The sequence below is a fragment of the Sitodiplosis mosellana genome, unplaced genomic scaffold (assembly GCF_009176505.1).
Source record: "Sitodiplosis mosellana isolate CC-2019 unplaced genomic scaffold, AAFC_SMos_1.0 Smas_scaffold_6162, whole genome shotgun sequence".
NCBI lineage: Eukaryota > Metazoa > Arthropoda > Insecta > Diptera > Cecidomyiidae > Sitodiplosis > Sitodiplosis mosellana.
The window spans coordinates 1,823,045-1,844,651 of record NW_022601403.1 but is presented as its reverse complement, the minus strand read 5'-3'; the positions used below and the strand labels follow the sequence as shown (position 1 = coordinate 1,844,651).

Here is a 21,607-nt window from a genome sequence, read left to right as displayed (position 1 = left end):
TCTCTCTCTCTCTCTCTCTCTCTCTCTCTCTCTCTCTCTCTCTCTCTGTGTGTGTGTGTGTGTCGCTCTCGTTTGCTTTCTTCCTTGTGTTCGGTATGTATGGTTGTTTGTGTTCCTTTTGGTTTTGTACTCTGTGAATGCACTTTATTTAGTTGATGTTATTGCACCCATTTCATTGCTGTGTGTATGTTCTTTTTCATGCCAAGCCTAGCCAAGTGTGAGTTGTAAAGCTCGTAAGTTGAATAAATAGCAATATATCTTTTTGAGTAAAAAACAGACACAGAGTAACAGAACGCGAGAAGGAGAGAGTGAATGAAGCAACGAGTTGAACAAGCGAGATGCCGAGAGACTGAGAGAGCGAGCAAGCGATAAAGCGAGAGAGCAAGAACTGAAACCGAGAGAGAGAGAGAGAGAGAGAGAGAGAGAGATAAAGCGACAGAGAAAGCGACCAAAAGAGACAGCGAATGCGAAAAACATTCGCTTCCGATGGAGAATAAGAAGAAATCGTGGCATTTAACTCTGCAGAATGATGCTGTGTGAATGAGACGCGATTCGATAATATGCAGATAGAAAGGCAGTACGGATTCGAGTAAAAAGCATCAGAAATGAAATACTAATGTGCTACTGTTTAGCAGCGAAAACGCAACTCACAAACAACGAAGCGAAATAAAAAATAAAGTTGCAGAGCATACGAGTTCAAGCGAATACAGCAGTGGTAGCAGCTGAGCAAGGAAAGAAAAAAAAAATGACAAGAGCTGCATCGTAGATTTTGTGCCGAGCGCATAAACCATTATATAAAAATCTATATTTAATGTGCTGTACATTTCTACCATATATTTTATCCATACATAATATCATTAATAGTGACATCAGTGCCAAGTTTATAAAACTATGCACTGCTTTGCGTTTTGCTACAACTGCAAGACAGTGCGATACAGAGAATGCGAACGATTTTACCCCATCAGTTCACCACGGGATGACTACAGTTTGTGGATTCTATACATAGTATGCAATTCGACTTAATAATAAAAATTGCGCACTTTTCCTCCTCACACAATCGATATTCTTTTCAATTTAAGCGTACGCTTGTCGTGTTCCGTTTTTCTTTTCCTTGCACTCATCTGTGTCTATTTTATTTTCATTTTTATTGTTTGCTCTCATCCCAAGATAAATCACCCATTTTGCCTTGCCGCCATTGGTTTTTCTCTGCGTCCAATTCGATCGGTCGTTGCATTCGATTTTTGCCTCCATTCAATAAATGGACCCGTTCTCATTCGCATCGGTTTCCTTTCATTTTAATTTTTGGTTGGCGGCTGCCACATGCTACACTGTTTAGGGTGTGTAACCTACACACTCATACTCCATCCAGGAAAGAAATACTGTCCGGCAATCACTTATTCACATGAGCACTCTCATGTCGTGGAAAACATTCAATAGATTAATGGAAACAAAAACTTAAAATTGTATCACTAAACTCCTTCTTTGGGCCCATTGACGACCAAAGTTAAAGACTCAGGCTCACTTATGACCAACGCTAAAAATTCAGTAGACACGACTACGAAAGACGGGGATGGCCGATGCGAAAATCGGAATAAAAAAGGAAGCTAGCCCTCTTGGCTTCCTTAAGGAAAAGGGTGATGAAGGCTAAAGTCGGCTAAATCGATGGAGAGAAAGGATCTAAAGGGATGCAGGGTCGTAAAGGAAAGCAATAGTCCAAGGAACGCAGTAGTTTCAGGAGGCTGAAACAAAAAAGGAATCCAAAGCGAAGCATCTTAATCGAAACCGACTTAAAGGGAAACAGATAGTCTCCAAGTTGCGAGAGCGGAAAAAACGAAATCCATTGTAAAATTACGAGTCGCAAAATCGTGACTGCGGTGTGCCAAAGAGTAAGAAACAGCAATGAATTCATATATCGTGGAGTTCACGAGTGGGAGTGAGAGTCGATGGTAGGTAATGGGCGAAATGGGCCATGATATGAAACTTATGTTTGGATATTGCAATTGCTTCAGATGAGGAAATATTGAAAACACGCACACCGCATACACAACATTTTTGTGAGACAGTGCTTCGAAGTTTCTCGTCCATTGTTTCAATCGCGCGCGTCTTCATCGTGCGCACACACATTCTTTTGCCCGAAAGACAAATGCTTTACCGAATAATAAGGAACATAAAATACACATACATGCAACACATACACAAATGCTCCGCTTTCTACTTATTTCCAAACAACAACCGAATTGTGATGAAGCAGAGAGTAACGAAACGAAGGAAAAAAAACTGGCAAAAGTGAACAAGAAATGGGGAGAGAGAGAGTGAACAAAGAAAGGAAAAAAAAATTAAACGAACAACTAAAAATTTAAAAAGATTTCGGTGTACTTTCATCCCTCATCTTTGTCTTAGTTGTGGCACCGCACTCTCCGCGCATTTTGTTACTCTCTACTTTCTTCCTCTTCAACTTTGAGCAACATTCGATGTCTTTTCAACAGCATAGATAGAGCGTATTCTCTTGCGCTCCTCTAGCCCCTGCCCTAGCTGTAATATCACAATATTGGTATGTAATAGTTGCAAAAGTAAAATTGAACGGCAACACAAACACACACACACATTGCAATTGCGATGCAATTTTACAGTTTATAAAATGGATCGCCGAACAACGACACAAAAACGACAGCAGCAGCAGCAACAACAACAGCGAATTAACTGCAAATATTTGGAGTATTTTATGTGATGTACGCGAATGCACCGAAATGAATGCTATTCGCTTCCAAATACACAGAGTATTCGACTGGGAGCGAGATTTAGAAGGGAAAATTCACTAGCAAACCATGTTGTATTATGCACTCTCTGTGTGTGCACACACAAGATCCGTTCGGATAACACATTTTTACGGATTTTCGTTCGCTTACATTTTGTTCAATGTTCTCGTTTTTTGGTTGCATGTTTCGTGTTTCTTGTTTGGTTCACGCGCGCGTTCTCTGCCTCTTTCGCTCTTTTTTTGTTCCTTCGTTCGTTCGCTCGCTGGTTGGCCATGTATGAATGTGTGCAGTTTGCCAAATTGAAATCTTTTGAATGTAATAAAATATAAATTTATGTGCGGTGCATCCTTAATCTTTCCCGGCTGTTACTTCGTGAAAATACCCGTATTCATTTCCAACGCAGCATTCCAACGCTAGAACAATTCCTTTCCATATCACATCCCAATCGCGCGCCCGGGCCCCCCCCCCCCCCGTGCGCGCGTTTCCACGACCAAAACACCATCGCTAAAAATGCACTTTCTAATGCTTTCCGTCATGGTTTTTATCACAAAATACCATGTATGCCTCGCTCCCACACACTCTCGCACCGAAAACCCTGCAAACTCGCAACATTTCGCTCATACATTACACCAGATATGGTGGAAGTGTTTTGGCAATTGCACTGTCAAAAATAAGAGATTTATGCGCCATTTTATTTACGTACATTTTCTCCATTTCTTGCTCTCGTTCGGCTTGCTTGCTCGCTCTTGACGATATTCACCGTTACACAGATTAACATTTCGCTCTTTAGCACACAACTAGAGTTTTGATTCAATTTAAGTGACATCAAATCGCAAGCTCTCCTTTTCTCTTTCCCTCTTTTTCGTTCCTTTGCTTGCTCTCTCGCCCGTTTGTTCGTTCGCTTTTCCACACACTCCCTCAACCAATCTCCGTCTCTCTCAAACGTAGATCATTCGAAATGTTTCACTTAATGCTGAAAAAGGTGCAACAACCACAACGACGACGAACATTTTGAATGAATCGACGTGGGTTATTACTTCATCTTGACTCGTGTACATCGTGAAACGGTTTAACGAGAGAGCACATTAAACCGAATTTTGTAACACTCTACACAAAGTATTTGTACTCTATTCGAAGATTATTTTGGCGAAAATATTTTGGATTGGGTTTTAATCATGTTTCGGAAGAACAGCTGTCGATTTCTCCCATTCACAATACTAGCTCCACTGCGGTATATAGCAAATCAATGTAAAGTGGAGTTTATTTTGTAACTAAAATACGCGGCATTTTTTAAATTTCGTACTATTTTCACACCTTGGTTTTAACAACGTTCATTCACAGATTTTCTTCAACGTTCATTCACATGGGTCTTATATTCCATGAATCATCGGAATCAGCTCAAAATGGATGCATTTTAGAAATTCTGAGAGAAAAATCGATTTTTGAACATGAAAAGGCTAAATACTAACCTAATATAAGGTAGTAAGGGAAAAATTCCAAAAGCTTCCTGTTGTAAAGGTAGAAGTTCCTTTCTAGAAAAAAAAAGCGCTTCTAGTATTGAAAAATGATGTTCAATAGAGAAAAATCGTAGGAATATTATAGAAAAGATGTGGGAAAAATTGGAGAAAAATCAATGAAAACTGAAAAAGTTTGAGCGTAAAATCCCGGATGATAAAGGGAAAACACGTTGTGCTTACATCTCATGTTGTACAGAATCTGCACTTTTCCTGTATTGTGCTGTTAAAACAAGACGTTCGAAGGAATGGGAACAAAAAAAAATATATCATAAACTGTGTTGGTTGGGTCTGGTTGTAAAAGTAACTGGAAATGGTCTTCTAATTAATTGGACAGTGTATGTTACAATTGGTCTGCGGCCATATTTGATAACATTCGGATCAGCTTCATTTCCCCCACAGAATGAGCGTGGTTGTTTCCTCGATGTCTTCAAGTCAGAAAAAATGAGAGACTCCTAACGAAAACAACAAACGGGAAATGTTGAGAACTAAGAAACTGGTGTCGTTTTTTTTCTCTCTAACTCCTTCGTTAGTAAGAGAAAAATGGTGTATCATGCTCATATTTTCACTAATTAGGCGATTGCTTGCTCAATTACGCTAAAGGATTGTAATCTAATACAATGATAATTTTGGCGAAAAAACGTCGATGTACACTTGATTTAGATACATTGTGCAAAGATGTATGTTTCGAAAAGTATTCACTAAATATTCCCGCATCTTGGAAAAGGATTCAGTTTTCTAAGACTGTGTGCTTGTATGCCAACGAATATTTTAGTCTTTTAAAACGATTCAAAGCACTTCTGGTAGATTTATTTCCAAAATATCGTTGAAAACACACACAAACACACACACATTTGCTGTAGAAGTTCGTCGAGTTGCCATACAGTCAAAGTTGCCATGAAATTTGCATCATTGAAATATATTCATTGCAATTTGAAAGACAAGTTGTTCTATTTTGGTTCGTGCTCTCGGGGTGAAAAAGAAAAGAAGAGAAGAAAAAAAATCTTAAGCAATCGACCATACCCGGAATAATCATGATAAAAATGAGCATGATGCTATTATTGCTGCTACTGCTGCCGCTGCTGTTGTTGTTGTTGTTGCTGCAGCTTCTGAAAAACAAAGTTGAGGGCTTTCTCTTTCAGCCATTTCCATTTATTTGCTCCCTGGCAAACACAGTGAACCAAAGTACACAAGATGTTGTGCGTGCAAGATATGGTTTGAAGTTACACGCGCCATATAAGTGCGTGTGATGAATGTTCATAATACACATGTGTCAGTATATGTAATGTTTGTTCATTGCTCGTTTGTTCTGTGTTTTTTTTTTTTTGTATATTTTGCGACCTGCGTCGTCTTCTATTTCTTTCGGTGGCCGTTTGTTCTTTCGAACAATCGTCGTTTCGTTCAACTTTTAAAAAGGGGGGACTTTTCATGGATTTACAACATAATTTATTGGAGCTGATATTATTCGGATGTCAGTTTTGATCGTCATCATCTCTGTCGTCTTCGTCGCTTGCAGTCGAGCACTCGTTTTGGATGCGTCTTTCGGAAATAAAAAGGCCAAAGAGACATCTAGCGCACTTCTCATACTTTTCAATGGTATTACATTTTATTATCTGATCTATGCATGTGTTTTCATTGTGTTCGTTCTTTTTTTCATTTTCTCTCTCTCTTGTGAACCAAAATCTACCCCGACACACACACACACACACACACATGTGACAGATTCGCGTGCGCGAAACACAAACCTGTCCTGATATAGCAACGACGACGACGACGACGACGACGATGAGAATGAAAGTAGCACCGTTCATCATATTTATCGTAGTTTAAACCGATTGCGAAAAATGGTCTCATATCAGACAAATGGATGTACAGTACACAGACACACGCTCGCGCACTATATGCCCTTCTCATTTCATTCCTTTTCTACTCGGTTCGTCTCGTTTGCACGTACATTTTCACTTTTTCTACATTTGTGGGCCGCGCGAGCGATGCAGCAGCACCCAACTCCTCTTCTACACACACACACACACACACACAGACACACAAGTATCAAACATGAAGAACGTAGTTTTTCATTGTTTATCATGTGTAAGAAAAAGCTTATTACTTGCGCTTGCTGTTCACGTAATTCCCCGTATCTTTTACTTATTCGCCTTTTTTCCCTTCTTTTGGATGACATCTCTCTCTCTCTCTCTGTTTGCGTATCGTTTCCAATTTGTTTCTGGTTTTATACGTGAATCAAAGGTATTTCGTCGGTTTAATCGATTATTTGTTCTGCGTTCCTTGTACTCTATCGCTCACTCACTCTCTATGTCTCCTTCGCTCTCTCTAGCTTCGTTCGTTGCATGAATTTGCTTTTTCTTCATCACTCGTTCGTTTGCTGAATAAGTTTATGTTTTCTTGTCTCGCTTCGTTCGTTGAATTCATTCGGCTCATTCATTTTGCTTCCGACGAACAGTGAAATGTCGGTGCTGTCGTTCAAAAAAGGGCAAACAAAATCGGAACAGCGAGAGTTGAGTTCCAAAGAACGAAGCAAATATCGCCGAAAAACCACAACAAGAGAGCGAAAAAAATAATGCACGCACATCCAAATAATTTGAAAAATGGAAATGTATATATGAAAATTTTGCGCCACGTATTCCATATGAATAGCATTAAACGGGAAAATGAAATATTTTTTTTTACTGTTTGCGAATATTTGCCGGTGATGGTTCAAGTGGTTCTCCCGTCGACTTGCATGCAAAGCAATCGAAACACTGTTCGTGTGTTTCTTGCGACGAGCATTTTACTCGTGTGGCAAAAACAAAAGATGTCAAGGCAAAAGAGAAAGAAAACCCAACGCTTGACAGCCCGAAAAATGAACAATCTTCAATGAGCTCCACTTTGTATATGGGTTTTTTGTTTTCTGTGTACGAAGAGATGAAGTGAGTGCGATTGGGCTAAATTAAAAGCATGCCCTTCGCTCCGATATATGTATACCAATGGCTGCATTTTATGTACATCCTTTACTTCAACCATTCACTTTATTGCATTGTTCCCATTTGTCGTTTATCGTTTTGTCGAATATGAAATATTTATGTCAAAGTGTAAACAGCCAAACATAAAATAAATGGCGAAGAAATTGGAATACACATAAAATGCAAACAATAAATTTTCATCAAGACACATAGCCACACAGAAAGAGAGAGAGAAAAAAAAATTGCAGGCAAATGCCACGGACCGAATGTATGCACTGTGATGTCATCACTAAAGAATCAAGTGCTCTCACTCTCTCTCTCTCTCTCATTCTCTTTCTATTTTCATTTTTCTTTTCCTTGGAAGTGATGTGAGACACACAAGTAACAAAAAACCCAATAAAATTACTACAATGTACGATGTACGTATATTATGGTCCACTCTCTGTGCAATGCCGTGAAATTCCAGCGATGAAAGACGAAATACCCTTCACTAAATAAACACTGACTTGAAATTGCCGTTTCTGAAACAGTGTCTGAAACTCTCGACCGAATGAGTTCGAAAAATAGTTACTCCATCCCACCTAGAAACAATGGTAGAAAAAACTGAATCGTTGAAGAATTTCTCAGTGAAAATGTTTTTGGGGCATTTTTCGGACTTCAAATTCATTTTGGACAGAAGAAAATGTCTAATTTAGAGGCGCAATCAGATCAAATTGAAGCAAATGCTATTGAAATTGAAGTGAATGCATCAAAGTTTATGCTTAAAAATTATTTTATCGATTAATATGCAATGTTATTCAATGGAAATCAGATTAAAAAAAAAAACAAGAAGAACGCTTCAATTCGATCTATTCTCATTTTTAAGCAAATTTTTTCGAAATCTTTGCGTTGAAAAATCCCAATTCGACTGAAAATGAAATCAAATCGATATTTGACTGAATTTCGAATTGATTTTTTATTGAAGAAAGCCATCAATTTCGTTGAACTTGTCAATCGTTGATTATACACACGCGATTAGCTTTGGTGACAAGTGAAAAAAGTGGCAACTTCCATTGAATTGCATTAACATTTACGAAAATCGCTACTCTGAAAAAACTGATGTAGGATCATGTTAAACTGTTTGTGTTGACATTTATTTCACAACAAGAATTCAAAAAGATTGTGGTAATTTCTGGTACTAAATATATTTCTAACTTTTTTTTTCAATACAAAGTCACAAAAAGATTTGTGGTACTCTAGCGGCAAAAATACATTAGCGTATAATATGTTATATACCTATTCGTGTATATTTAGTACCGAGAATCACCACAAACTTTTTGAATACTTGTTGTGAAATAAATGTCAATACAAACAGTTTAACATAACCCTACATCAGTTTTTTTCAGAGTATTTACGACTAGTTAACTGTCACATAAGTATCCATCAGATTGTGCCTTTAGTCACTGTGTCCATCGACACACGATTTTCAATAGTTCAAGTGCAACGAAGCAAAGGATACTAACTAAAAAATAAAAAACGAAAGCAGTAGCTACAACAAATTGTCAACCGACTGAAGCGTAAAGTTCGACAGAGAAATGTTGAACAAAGTAACGGGCGAAGAGTGTTGGCCGAAGATATTGGCGGATAACAAGTTTCTATATTCCAATCGATCAAAGCATTCGTGTGTTTCATGTCAAATTGTTGTTCACAAATTTACGGCTTTGGCAAAAGACAAAAAGCGACACAGAAACCGAGATAAAGATAGCGATTGAAAGGATGGAGAGAATGAGAAAGAGCGATCGAGACATGGGGAAAAAGCAAGAGATCAAGAAGAGGGAAGAGAGAGCGTAACAGAGACATAGGGTGTAACAGAAAAGGAATGGAGCAAAAAAAAGCGATAAAGGCAAAGCAAAATAAAGAGCGATAGATGAAACTATCGTTAGTTAGAAAATGTGAAAACGAGATAGTGTTTTCAGATAAAGAGAGAGTGGAAAACTATGGAATTTTGCGTCCACATGTATTCGTAAAATGTGTGTGCTACGGATAGTTGACTTCCAATCTATCGGAAGTGAAATACCTAAGAATCATCCGTGAGAGTATTATCTCATATACATAAATTCATGATCAGCATTTGATAAAAGCGTGTTCAAAGCGTGTAGAACGTCGTCTCTCTGTGTGTATGTCGTTGAACATTCCATCGTATTACGTTAATATAGTGAAAACAATGAGGCAAAAGGGAACATGTATCGGTCAGCCAATAATTCAGCGTCTTTTACCAGTTGATATCTGTTTCCATCGTATATTTTGTTGAATACAAAGAGCGGAAAAGAGAGACAGAGGTGAGTGGGGTAGTGACGGTCCTCAAAAAGGTATTATTTTGTTTGCCGTCTAATGAATTTGAAATGTACCCGTTCCGCTCTCACAGTGTGTGTGTGTGTGTGTAGTTTGCAGTGAAATTGCCATCAGGTTTTTGTCTTGTGGCAAAAACTAAATGCTATTCAATGCACAAACATCTACCCCAAAAACCGAATAGAATCTATATATATTCTCTATCGTTGAGCGAATGAGCAACAAAACGAGCATTTGCTCGCAAACGAACCGAAATTGAAGCAAGAAAAAAGGAAATGAAGTAGCCAAAAGAAAAGCGTGCTCGTTTCTATATTGGCTCAAAAATGGTTGAAGCGCAACAACAAGACGAATTTTCGCCTCCGAACACAACATTTTCACAACAAAAGCATAGATAAAAGTTTCAAACATCAAATCATTGAAATGCCGTGACCGTCTGAAGATTATCTTCAACTTGAATCACAAAGATGATGAGGAGAAGATGAAAAAAGAAGAAGACGACGAAGAAGGGAGGGAGAAAGAGCCACGTCTCCTTCATCGAAATCGAGAGAACGGTCAGTTTTAAAACAAAAATCTATCTCGTAAACGATACATCTTCGTTGGTTGTGTAGAATGCGGTGAAGAAAAAACGACGACGGCGGCGACGGCGATAACACCAACAATCGACTTTAATCGTATGGTGAAATATTGGGAATAGTTTGGAAAAGCGGAACTTATTAAGAATAAACCGGGTGAATGAAGAAGCGAGGGATGGAGACAAAAGGGTGAGAAGTGCTCAAGATAGAGAAATACGAAAAACAAGGTCATTCTTTTTCCGCACATTGACACTAAATGCTGTCCCGACGTAAAATGGACACGAATTACACATGCTCACACACACATACACACACAAACCGAACCCAATCAAATTGAATCGATCAAGTGTGAAAAACCGAATCGAGGGAAGCAAAGCAGCAAAAAAACACACATCGTCGACAGGACGAGCGTGGAAAAATAGAGCGGCAACAGTACCACCACCCAGCAAAACATACTGCAGCAAACTTTATTATTTTCGATTGTGCTAAAGTGTACACACGCCAGAAACTTCATTACATCTTCGTTTGATTTCGATGTAAATTGTTGGGGCGAGAAAAAAAAGGGGGGGCGATAGAGAATTCGAATATATCGGACCGAAGAAGAACCGGTGTCAAGAATCGCAAAAGAACGAAGTACCAGCCGCCCAAGAATGAAGAGCGAGAGAGCGAAAACTTGGGGGAAAAATTCAAAGCAGCAGTTCTTCATCGTCTTTGCTCATATAGTTTGGCGCATCAAAATTGAAAAATGTGTTTTGAATTTCAAAGTTAAATAAAAGTGATGGATTCCGTGTTCTTTTCGCTCTCTCGTCTTGAGGGCAAGCGCACGTATTTACATTTATATTGGGAAAGAAGACAAGTTTTCGACACCGACATCGACACACACAGAGGGAGAGAGAGATAGGGACAGTAGATTCTTTCCAACCATTTCACATTCCAGTCTCGCTCTTGCATCTGATGCGCTCTCGAGAATTCCGCACCACTTTTAGTTGCACCTTCCATTTTAATTTGTGCACAAACTTTGCACTTAATTTACCTGCTTTGAGCGAATGCAGCGAAAGAACGGGCGGCTAGCGTCGTGCACATACCGATAATAGTGATAAATAAGCATCTTCCATTGCACTTCATTCGGTACACATAAAACGGCTGTTGACCGTGCGTCAAATTTTGATTGACTCACGACTTTGAGTCATGTTTGAGCTGATATTTCTCCATGAAGAAAAACGAATGCCGAATAATTGATCAGCGTGGATTGGATTTTAAATCGCAACGGTTTTGCGCAACCACAACCGATGACGAAATCATTGTCGAACGAAGCGTCAAAATGTATCGAACGCTTGATGAGACTCTTTGTCTTTATTTAGGTTTGGGCCAACAGCGTTCGTCGAAATTTTACATTCAAAATGAGCGGAAAATGAAGCGGTTTCTTCGAAATAAAATGGACTTTGCCCGGAAAAATTGAGAAAACGCATAAAGTCAGATGCAGCTGAATAATCGCTAACCAAGCATAAATTGGCCAATTTTTCCCATTCAAACTTTGCAACATTTCAACCGCAAAAAAAAACGCATCACTATGGCAACAACCGAAAAAGAATTAATAAATTTTGACACACAAATGATGTGTGTGGGAGCAGATCTCACTCAAGAAAACAGTCAAAAAAGGGGGTAGCTCACACTCAACACAAAAATCATCGTTGACAATGTGTTACGTTACCTCGAACTCTCAACGGCTGTATTTCATTCAAATGTGCCATCTCGTTTGATTGTGTTCCATGTGCGTTATTTGTTTTAATTCATTCAAAAACAGAGAAATACTTCATGCTGATGACGATTGAAGCAAAGTACATCAATAGCGCCGCCTAATATGATGCGACGTTTGCATATGGCGGCACGAATCAACATCTCTGTGTACAACGCACACATAGACTCTTTGCATTCATACGAACGTACACACAAAGACTTTACTTTCACACGTACGTATAGTTACAGAAATTTATGTTTGGCGGCGCTCCCAACAAAGTTTCCACAACAGGTCTAAACGTCAAACATAGCTATAGCATATGAGCTAGGTAGTATTGATTTATTCTTTATTTATTTATTTATTGAGTTTTTTTTTCTTCCTTTTTCCTTTTTCCTCGTTTCGATGATGAATCCCGACAAAACGACCTTCCTTTTGAATCAACCGAAAAAAAGAGATCAATTCATTTGAAGAAAAAAAAAACGGGATTCGATTCCTCTTCACACACCAAGAATTTATTTATTTTCTCTCTTTTTTACGATTGCGTCCCTTTGCAACAAAACGAGGCAAGCAAAAAAAAAACAACAAACACAAACATTTACATTTTATTTCTGTTTGTATTTGCTTTTTTTCTACGGCACACAACCAAACCGGCCAAACGCGCTGCATATACAATATTTACGTGCATCATTAATTTTCAGTCAACGATTTTGACAACAACAAAAAAAGCGTTTCTATTTCGTCTGATTGAAAGTACGAAAGTTTCGGTTGGCCTACATCTTATTCAGCCCGTTGTATGGAGAAAGCGAAAGGAATATTTCGGCGGAGTAGAGCCGAGAAAGAGAGAGAGAGAAAGAGAAAGAGAAAAAGAAAGAGAAAAGAAGAGAGAGAATAGAGAGAGCAACAAAAAGTACGTTGTTTGCACCCAGTCACATAATAAATTACTTTATTTCAACAACGGAAATGAAATGCGAGGAAGAAGAGCTCAACATTTTCTGTTGAAAATGAGAAAAAAATGCGAACTCTCTCCCTCTCTCTTTCCCGCTCGCTCGTTGAATAACAACTCTGTAGAAAAAAATTTGAACTGGCCCTAGCCTCATTTAATATCGATTTAAAGTTTGTTGAAATGACGGACTCAGTGTTTGTATTTGCACTGCGAAAATATTTCATCAGCTGAAATAAATATAAAATTCTCGTTTTTTTTCCATTGTTTCTACATCATTTGATTTCACGTTCATTGTTTCTATTCATCAAACTGTGCGAGTTCAACTTCGACGAGTTACCTGTTTGTTGGCACTGCGCCTAGGTTTGCTGTAATTTTTTTTCTGTTGTTTTAAAAGCGACTTTGGTTTTAGACGCATATCAATGAACAGTTTCGGAGTAACGGTTCAAACAATCAAAACCGTTCGACGTTTCACAAGCAAGAGAATTTTTTCCGTCTTCTTAAAAGGAAGCGGACGCATTTCAAGTATTCATTCCAACGGCAGGTCACAATTATCACCATCTTTGATTCAAGTCAATAAAACTTTGATTTTTTTTTTCTTCTTCTAAATCGTTTCTTTGCCTTTTCGTTTACATTAACCAACTTGGTCTTCTAATAATTGGTCAGCGATTTCCGGTTGTTGTCGAATTTTGTGAATTCAAACCACTCATTCGAGTCCTTTACGTCTCTTTCATCTTCATTTTGGTCACATTCATTTTGAATTGATAGAAGAAAGAAAATTCATTTCAAGTTGATAAAATTGAGTTACATTCGTTTTGAAGAGATTCTATTTCGGGGTTGATAATTAACTCTCTTTTCAAATGAACTTCCGTCGTTTGTTACAAAGTTCAACACCGATAAAATTTTAGATCGCTCGAACTTATCTGTGGGTTTTAATGACACCTACAACTGACACCTTTGAAATGTTCGAATGATCAAGCATGCTATGGGTGCTATACGCATTTGGCAAATGGAAGCCGTAGCAAGTATACTCACGAAATGGTTCCGTGTTACCCGCATAAAATTTTGTCTGAAAGCTTTTTCTGTCGGATGCTCAAGTGGAGTGAAATTTCCTGAAACTGACACACATTGACACTCTATTTGCCAAACACTCTTATCTGAAAGTGAGGCTCATTGTTTGAAGCTTTCAGTGTCGGCGCACACTTCTTGAGCGAATCAGTTGAACCGCGAAAACTTGAGAATTTGGTTGAAAACTCAAAAATTTTCTTAAAATCTCATGAGCTGATTGCGCAGTGTGCAGGCATACACAGAAGCTGATTGAGAATATCAATTTTGAGAAAACTGGCGAAGCCTTATATCATTTGGCAGCCATTTCCGTGCGTACACTATACATGTGATGCCTTCTTGGAAATACGACTTTTCGGTCGGTGTCACACCGACTCGGTGTGTATAAAAGTGCTTCAATCGATTCATTTCGCAGTCAATTGTGGAAATTGCTCAGACCGATTGACAAACTTCAATGAGTCGAGAAAAGAGAGAAAACAAGAGCGTCGAAGTTAACCGAAAATACGAGACTTTTCCATCCTTTTAGAAGGCGACGCCAAAAAACGAATTCGAAGAAAAAAAAAAGCTTTTTAGTAACAGCAGGCTGCTACTGCCAGCAGCAGCAATAACAACGACAACGACACAGTAAATAATAAAAACATACAAGAGTGCTTTTATAACACTTGACTTCCAGCCGAATTGTTTCATTTTTTCGGTATTCGGCCTCAAAATCGATGCGATATGTGTGCGTGTGTATGTGTGAATTAAGCTGATGGAATCATGAAAACGAGCAATGTCAAAATCTCAAATCGTTGAGATTTGCTTTGTTTCGTCGTGTCAGAAATGATGTGAGGTGCTAAAAACCGAAATCTCGCACTCTCTCTCTTTCTCGCTCTTTCATACGATTCGGAATCGGCTGTAGCTAATAATAAGAAAATCCATGACGAATCGATGCGAAAGCAATCAATAAAAAAAATATAATATGTATGTCAATTGATAATTGAATGATGCGAACGGGCAATGATGATTGCGACAAAATCGCTTTTACCGTTTCACTTCCGTCATTGCGTCGAAATCGAATGGCAACGAACAAACAAACGAAACACGAAAAAAAAACTTTATTTGATTGATCTAGCCAATTTATGTACACACATTTCGTATGTGAGCGTTTGGTGTGTGTTGATTTGGCTTCGCATTTATGCACGCTCGAATTTAAAGCGCTCCCGTTCGCTAGCAAACGAAATGGCGCTAAACATATCAATGGCATTGACTGTTATAGCAACGTGAAGAAATCACATTTCTCTTTTCATCGCTATCACCAAATGTTTTGTTCCCCTGCAATTTCTTCCCGGACAATTTTTCTTGTGTACGCGCGACCCTCGAAGGAAAAGAAATGAACGAACGAAAATTGTATTGCATGAGTTAGGCGAGAGAGGGAGAGAGAGAGAGAGTTCATGCCAAGCAACTTACTTTTTCTTTCCGTCCGACTTCTTCTACTTCTTCTTCATTCACTTTTTCTGCCGTAAAATTATTGTAACAGCAAAATGTGTGAGTACAAAAGTGTCGTCAAAAGTTTTGCGTGCTCGATGAATGCATCGCCGGATGAAGAAATGAAAAAAACGGAGCAAAAATAGCACGCCAAGAGAAAAAGAAATCACGACAACGAAATCAATACACAAAACGACAATAGCAATCCATATACGAGACCATTTGAAAAACCAGAAAAAAAGGTTTCGGACGGTTTTTTATTACAATTCAAACGTTTATTTCCAATATTTTCGGCAACATCGGCATCTGCATCGTATACAAAACACCCAATTCGATACACACACACATACACACCACACCAATCGACCGACGGAACGAAAAATGCAAAACAAAACAACCGAATGAAGAGACGGAAAAAATGGCAGCAGCAGCAGCAGCAGCAGCAGCAACAACAACGTTTTATACTTCATTGGGCAATTTTCTTTTGTCGATTTGATATTGTTGGCGGTTTTTCTTGAATATCGATCGAATAGCATCGTGTACATCGCTACATATATAAATGTATTTTTGTCGTTGCTGCTGCTGGGCTCTGGCGCTGCTCTATTTATTGTCGATTTCTTTCGAATTTATTTTAATTTAGTTTGCGGTTTTCGTTGCTATCGTTCCATTTGGCGGGGTTTTGTGCCTGTGCCTCTAGTCTCAACCCACCAGTCCTTCTGCTCTTCTCTGCCATGTCTCATTTTATCGTTGACCCACTCTTTCCTCCCGCCCGTTTTCCCGCTCTTTTTGCTTTCGATATTTAAAGCATCTGCTTAAAATCGAACGCCAATTGTTTTGGATGGTTTTTTTTTCGGCCCTTGTTTATTTATCATTGTTGCCACACGAAAATCAACGTCGGCACAAAAACAATACGGCATGCTACCGCAAGTCCATTGTTCTGGCATCGGTCTGTCTTCTTGTTGGCCCGTGTGTCTTTGTGTAAATGTGCATGTTTCAACGGAATGGATAATGAAAATGTTCGGTGTGTGCTTTTGTCAATTCGATTGAGTTTTTGCAAGTCGATCAACTTATTTCGCTGTTTCAAATTGAATGAGCAAGAGAAAAAGAAAGAAAAAACCTTTTGACCAATGAATGCGTTGACCCAAACAATCGCACACAATTTTTACTGTCAACCAATCAGCCAACAGCCATCTAATACTGTCATCGAAATGAACTGAAGTTCAAAACAATCTCAGTTCCGAAACAAAAACGAATGAGAAGAAAAAAAAATTCGCTCAATCATATATTTGTTCTATTGCACACGTCATTTTCTTGTTTCCATTCGCAAAAGGTTGGACAAAAAGTGTGATAAATTTGAATGACATGAGTTTCTAATTAAAATTTATTTATTGTCATATATATTTGATGTGGCGCCTTCGTTGAAATTGGACACAACTCAAATGAAATGGCATGACAATGCCTGAGGTGGTGGGGGTGGTTGCAACGGCCGCACATTTCCAAAAAAGGCGATCAATCACTTGTCAATTTTTGTCGACGAACATTCAAAACGACAATTCAAAAAATAAAGTGTCGATGACAGTGTGCCTGGGTTCGAAACGGGTCCCCGTCCCGGTGGATGAATAAAAAAACAAGCCAATTCCATGTGTCTATTGGCAGACTTTAATTTTTAATTAAATCCAAACTTTCGGTACGATTCCGACATACGCGCACGCCCTCGTCGTTCCATCTTATTGTAATGTTGTCATTTCATTTGTGTGTGTGAGTCTTACAGCTCTGTGTGTACAAACGTTATGATGTTGGCATTGATGATGATGATGGTGTGAAAGGTGTCGAAAAAATGTCGTGCCTGGTGTGGCAGGTCGGTTGATGGCGATGATTTGTACGCGAATAGCCAAACAGACACACAATTGGTATGTGCGTAATTTTCTTCGGTGTCATTTATTATTCGAAGGCCTCGGTCCAGCCATTAAAAATTACCTGTCATAAAGTTCAGCTTGTGTGAGCTGTTAGAGAATGGCGGAGGGTGGGCGAGAGCAGTGTCAGTCAGCAATATATAAATTATGTAGAATCGAGCATAATTTGAATCATTGACAGTTACGGACGTGTCATCGGAACAGTCAAAAAATGATGAAAATTGATGGTGTGATGTGCGTGAATGTTTTATGCAGCGAAAAATCCATCATACTCTCTCACACAAACACACGAACACAACGTCAGTCCCAAAATCTTACCATAAACGTACAGTTTTTTTTTCGTATTGCTCGCAGCCATCTGTCGATGGTTCGCACCCAGCCATACTGAGTCGAACTTGCATATCGAATTTTATTTATTACTTGTCAGTCGACATTTTTGGCCTTGCGATGACATTCTGTCGCATCTTTTTAATTATGAATTCAATGATTAGTGATTACTCTCCGTTTCCCTCCCACCCACTTTTACACACTTTGACACGCTGTCTTTGTCTGTCAATTGCTTCATTGCTCCAGATCATGTTCTTACTTTTGCTCTTGCTTTCACTCTTGCTCTTAGTCTTGTTATTGCTGTCTTTTACCTTCATTTGCTCTTCATATTGCTTGCGGAAATTGATCACACACATCAAAATGGTTCACATACAAATCGGTTTTCAATATATGGAAAAGTTTGCGTCATCAAAATGGTTTTCGCATAGTTTTCGATGAGAGTCGCTTACACACATACACACTCTCACTCTAACATTCACCACACAAACTGACACACTCACACTCACCACCGAGCTGTGCGGCTGATCTAGGGTGAGCAAGAGCCACTTGAATCGCCCCAAGATGCTTTGAATGCTAAAGCTGCTAACCACCTTTTGATGCGATTATTTCAATTTACACCTAAATTGAACACACATAATAAAACACAAGCCGGGATTAACTCATACAATATTCCGTCGACAATAAATTTTCGATTGGATTTTCGTTGTGTTTTGATACGAAAATCACATGAAAACACATACACAGTACACACACGCACACGCACATACCAAAATTGTATCCCAAATGCTTCATCTGATTATTACTTATAGATTGGTTGGATAGAGCCAAAGGTCCGAATTTTCGAATAAATATCCTGGGAATCAATATAATTTTCAAGTGTTAGGTATAGTTTAAATCCCATCCGTATACAATGGCGATGCTTGCTTACGTCGGATCGATGGGCCGGTGTATTGGGCATATATATAAAATGTTAGTAGTGCCTATTCGAAAGGATTCAGAGAGAAAAAGCATCATTTTTCCACAGTTGAGACACAGGAGAAATTTGAGGGAATCTAGAAGAGAAGAGAAAAACAGAGAGAGAGAGAATCGAGTGAGAGACTTAAATCTCGGCATATACACACCGAAAATATCTCAAATTTCTTCATCAACTTGAGTGGAACTCGTGCAAAATGCCTGCTTCGACCGAAAGCTGTTCCAAATTCGCCTCTTACCAAGAGGAAAATTTCAAAAAGAAGCACCAAACACAGATGAATATAGTCGAAAGTGGATTTGTGTTTTGCGTGCACCACATTTAATTAATTGATTTTATAAATCGTTGCTCCGCATGCATAATTCGGTTGCTGGTGGGTTTAGTTTTTTTTTTCTTTGTGTGCCTCTCTCTCGCTTCTTCAGATGGTTTTGTGGTTTTTGTCGCATTTCAATGAGGCAACAAAACATTATCCGCATTCAATTGAATCCGGCTGATTCGACCTTTCCTTCTATTTCTCTGTCTTGTTCTCGCAATTTGTTAGGCTTCTTCTTCACAATTGTTTTGAGAGTCAATTTTTAAGCGCCTAACGTGTTCGTGTGCCCATTTATTTTATTGATGTCGGTGTCGATTCCGAAAAGTCAACCGAACGACTAAGATCAAATGTGTCATAAAACCAAAAAGTGTTTATTGTCGATTGTGTGTCTTGGCTGTGTGCTAGACTGGGGCAAAAATGAGTGGCCATTAAAAGTTTGCCGTTGCACGCGTTCGAAACAATCGTTCAAATCCTGTTTGAGTCGTCGGTTTTCGTGAAAATTCATCGGGGAAATTGCAATAGAATAATAAACCCAAATCATACAAATTATGTTTAATAAATTTAAATCATGTTTTATGCACAAGTTTTCCATCATCATCATCCCCCACCCACCCATATCCATTTTATTTAGCTCTTCATGTCGCTTTCCCAGTTCTCTCTTTGCATGCAAAGCTTAATTTTATCGTTGGCAAATTTCTGCTTTTGAATCCAGACGGATTCACTTTGAATCCACAGTCAGGCTTCATCTCTCTTTTTGACAAAAACCAATTCGGCTTTTTCTTACAACGTTAGGATGAGATGAACATTATTTGTCCTGTGGTTAAAATTGTCCCTGATCGAATTGTGTGTGAGTGTGTGTGTGTGTGTATTTCGGTGACCTTATGCATTAATGACACCGGACGCACCGGACACTGGACGCTCGAGCACCGAGCACATTATTCAAAATATTACACACTGCCACTTGTATTAATTAAAATTTATTGCATCCCCTTTCGGTTGATATGAACTATGGAGCTCGCTCTCTCCCTCTTCCTTTCTCTCTCTCTCACTCTCTCTCTCTCTCTTTGTATCGCTCTGCAGCTCGCCCACACTCTTCCAAAACTCCGAAGCTACCATGATTGATCATGGTGATTTTTGGTGTTTGAATTGCCTCCGAGCAGATTAAAATTTACCAATTTTAGTTTTGGTTTCGAAGCTTTTTTCTCTCTCGATACAAATGAATTTCCGACGTGATCTAATCCCAGATTTGATTCAATGCGATATCATCACTCAAGAAGAAGAATAAGAAGATGGAAAACACATTAATTCAGCAATCCTTTAAAAAAAGGCCAAGAAAAAAGCGCTTTTTAATAGCACTTGAATTGCTAATGGTATTGCATAAATATCAAAATTGCCATCGACAAGCGGCGTAACGTATGTTCAAAGTGAAATGACATGTTAAAGTTTAATGGAATCGCTGCCCCCGTCTCATATTCCAGTTGTTCGATGACATTCAACGTATTTGTTAAGTTGCAATAATGACAATGGACGGCCTATGCTGTCCATCTTCTTGTCCTTTGTTAGTTTGTGACTAGAAAGTGCCCATCACTACCACTGCCACCACTTCACACCACCGCCATGGTCGATGACCCCGAAAAAGTGTGATGTATTGAGCGAACAATTGCACTGATAACAACAGTGCGAATGAAAATAAATTTCATTGTGGACGAGCGAACAAAAAAAAAGAAGAGCACACAACAGTAGCAGAAGCAGCGGCAGCAAGAGACACCCAACAACAACTTGAAAGTTTATCAGTTCTTTTTATTCATTGTATAAAGTTAATTGCATCGTTACAAAACGCAAATGTTTGCAGTATTTACAAGTTGTCGTGTGGCTTGCACCGCCTTTTTTCCCTCTCGTCTCTTCACTATTCGATAGACAATTTTTATACGCCGTCGTCGTCGTTGTTGTTGTTGTTGTTGTTGTTTGTCCATCGAACGGATGTCTATTGTTCGTGTTGGAGCAAGAACAAAAAAAAAAGAGAAATAACACAGTATAATGTCATTTCCATTTGCTGGAAGCGAATTGCACTTTTTACCTCTCTCTCTCACTCTCGGTCGCTCGCTCGCTCGCCTTTTTAATCACAAAATTTAATTGACTTAAATTAACGCCAGCTATATGCACTTTCATTACATTAAAATAAAACGCCCGTTGCGAGCGCTCGTCCAACAACAGCACAAATGGCTCTCATTGTATTGAAAAGGGGGGTGTTTTTCAATGAATGGAAGAAAACAAATGACGACGGAAAAATGCAAATGCGTTTTGCATCGGCAAAATGCGACCGAGCGCTCGTTGCCATTTTACCATGTAGTGAACGTGAAGAGGACGAATTGAGCGACATAGAGAAAAAAAAATGTAAAATTGGTTTGATGCTCGTTTTTGATAGTGCCATGATCGTAATGATTTTTCCTGCGATTTTTCGTGTCGTACATTCAAAACCATTAACCGCGTGTTGTGTGTACGAGGACGCGCGCGGGTGCAAGCAAGCAAAAATTTGCACACCAAACATTTTCCAACCAGTTGTACAACTAAATATCCCCAAGTACACTTCATATCAAAATCAGAGACATTTTCCAAAAGCAATATCTCGCAACTATTTCACGCTCACTTCCATTGATATGCTTGCATACACAGACACACACACACACACACACACAGAGAGAGAGAGAGAGAGAGAGAGAGAGAGAGAGAGAGAGAGAGAGAGA

The 21,607-nt window shown here is 38.9% G+C and overlaps 1 protein-coding gene across 5 annotated transcripts in view; it reads left to right on the top strand.

Moving 5' to 3' along the window:
• LOC129574279 (Krueppel-like factor luna) overlaps positions 1–21,607 on the top strand; it is a 462,889-nt gene that overhangs the window by 342,750 nt on the left and 98,532 nt on the right. The window lies entirely within an intron of this gene.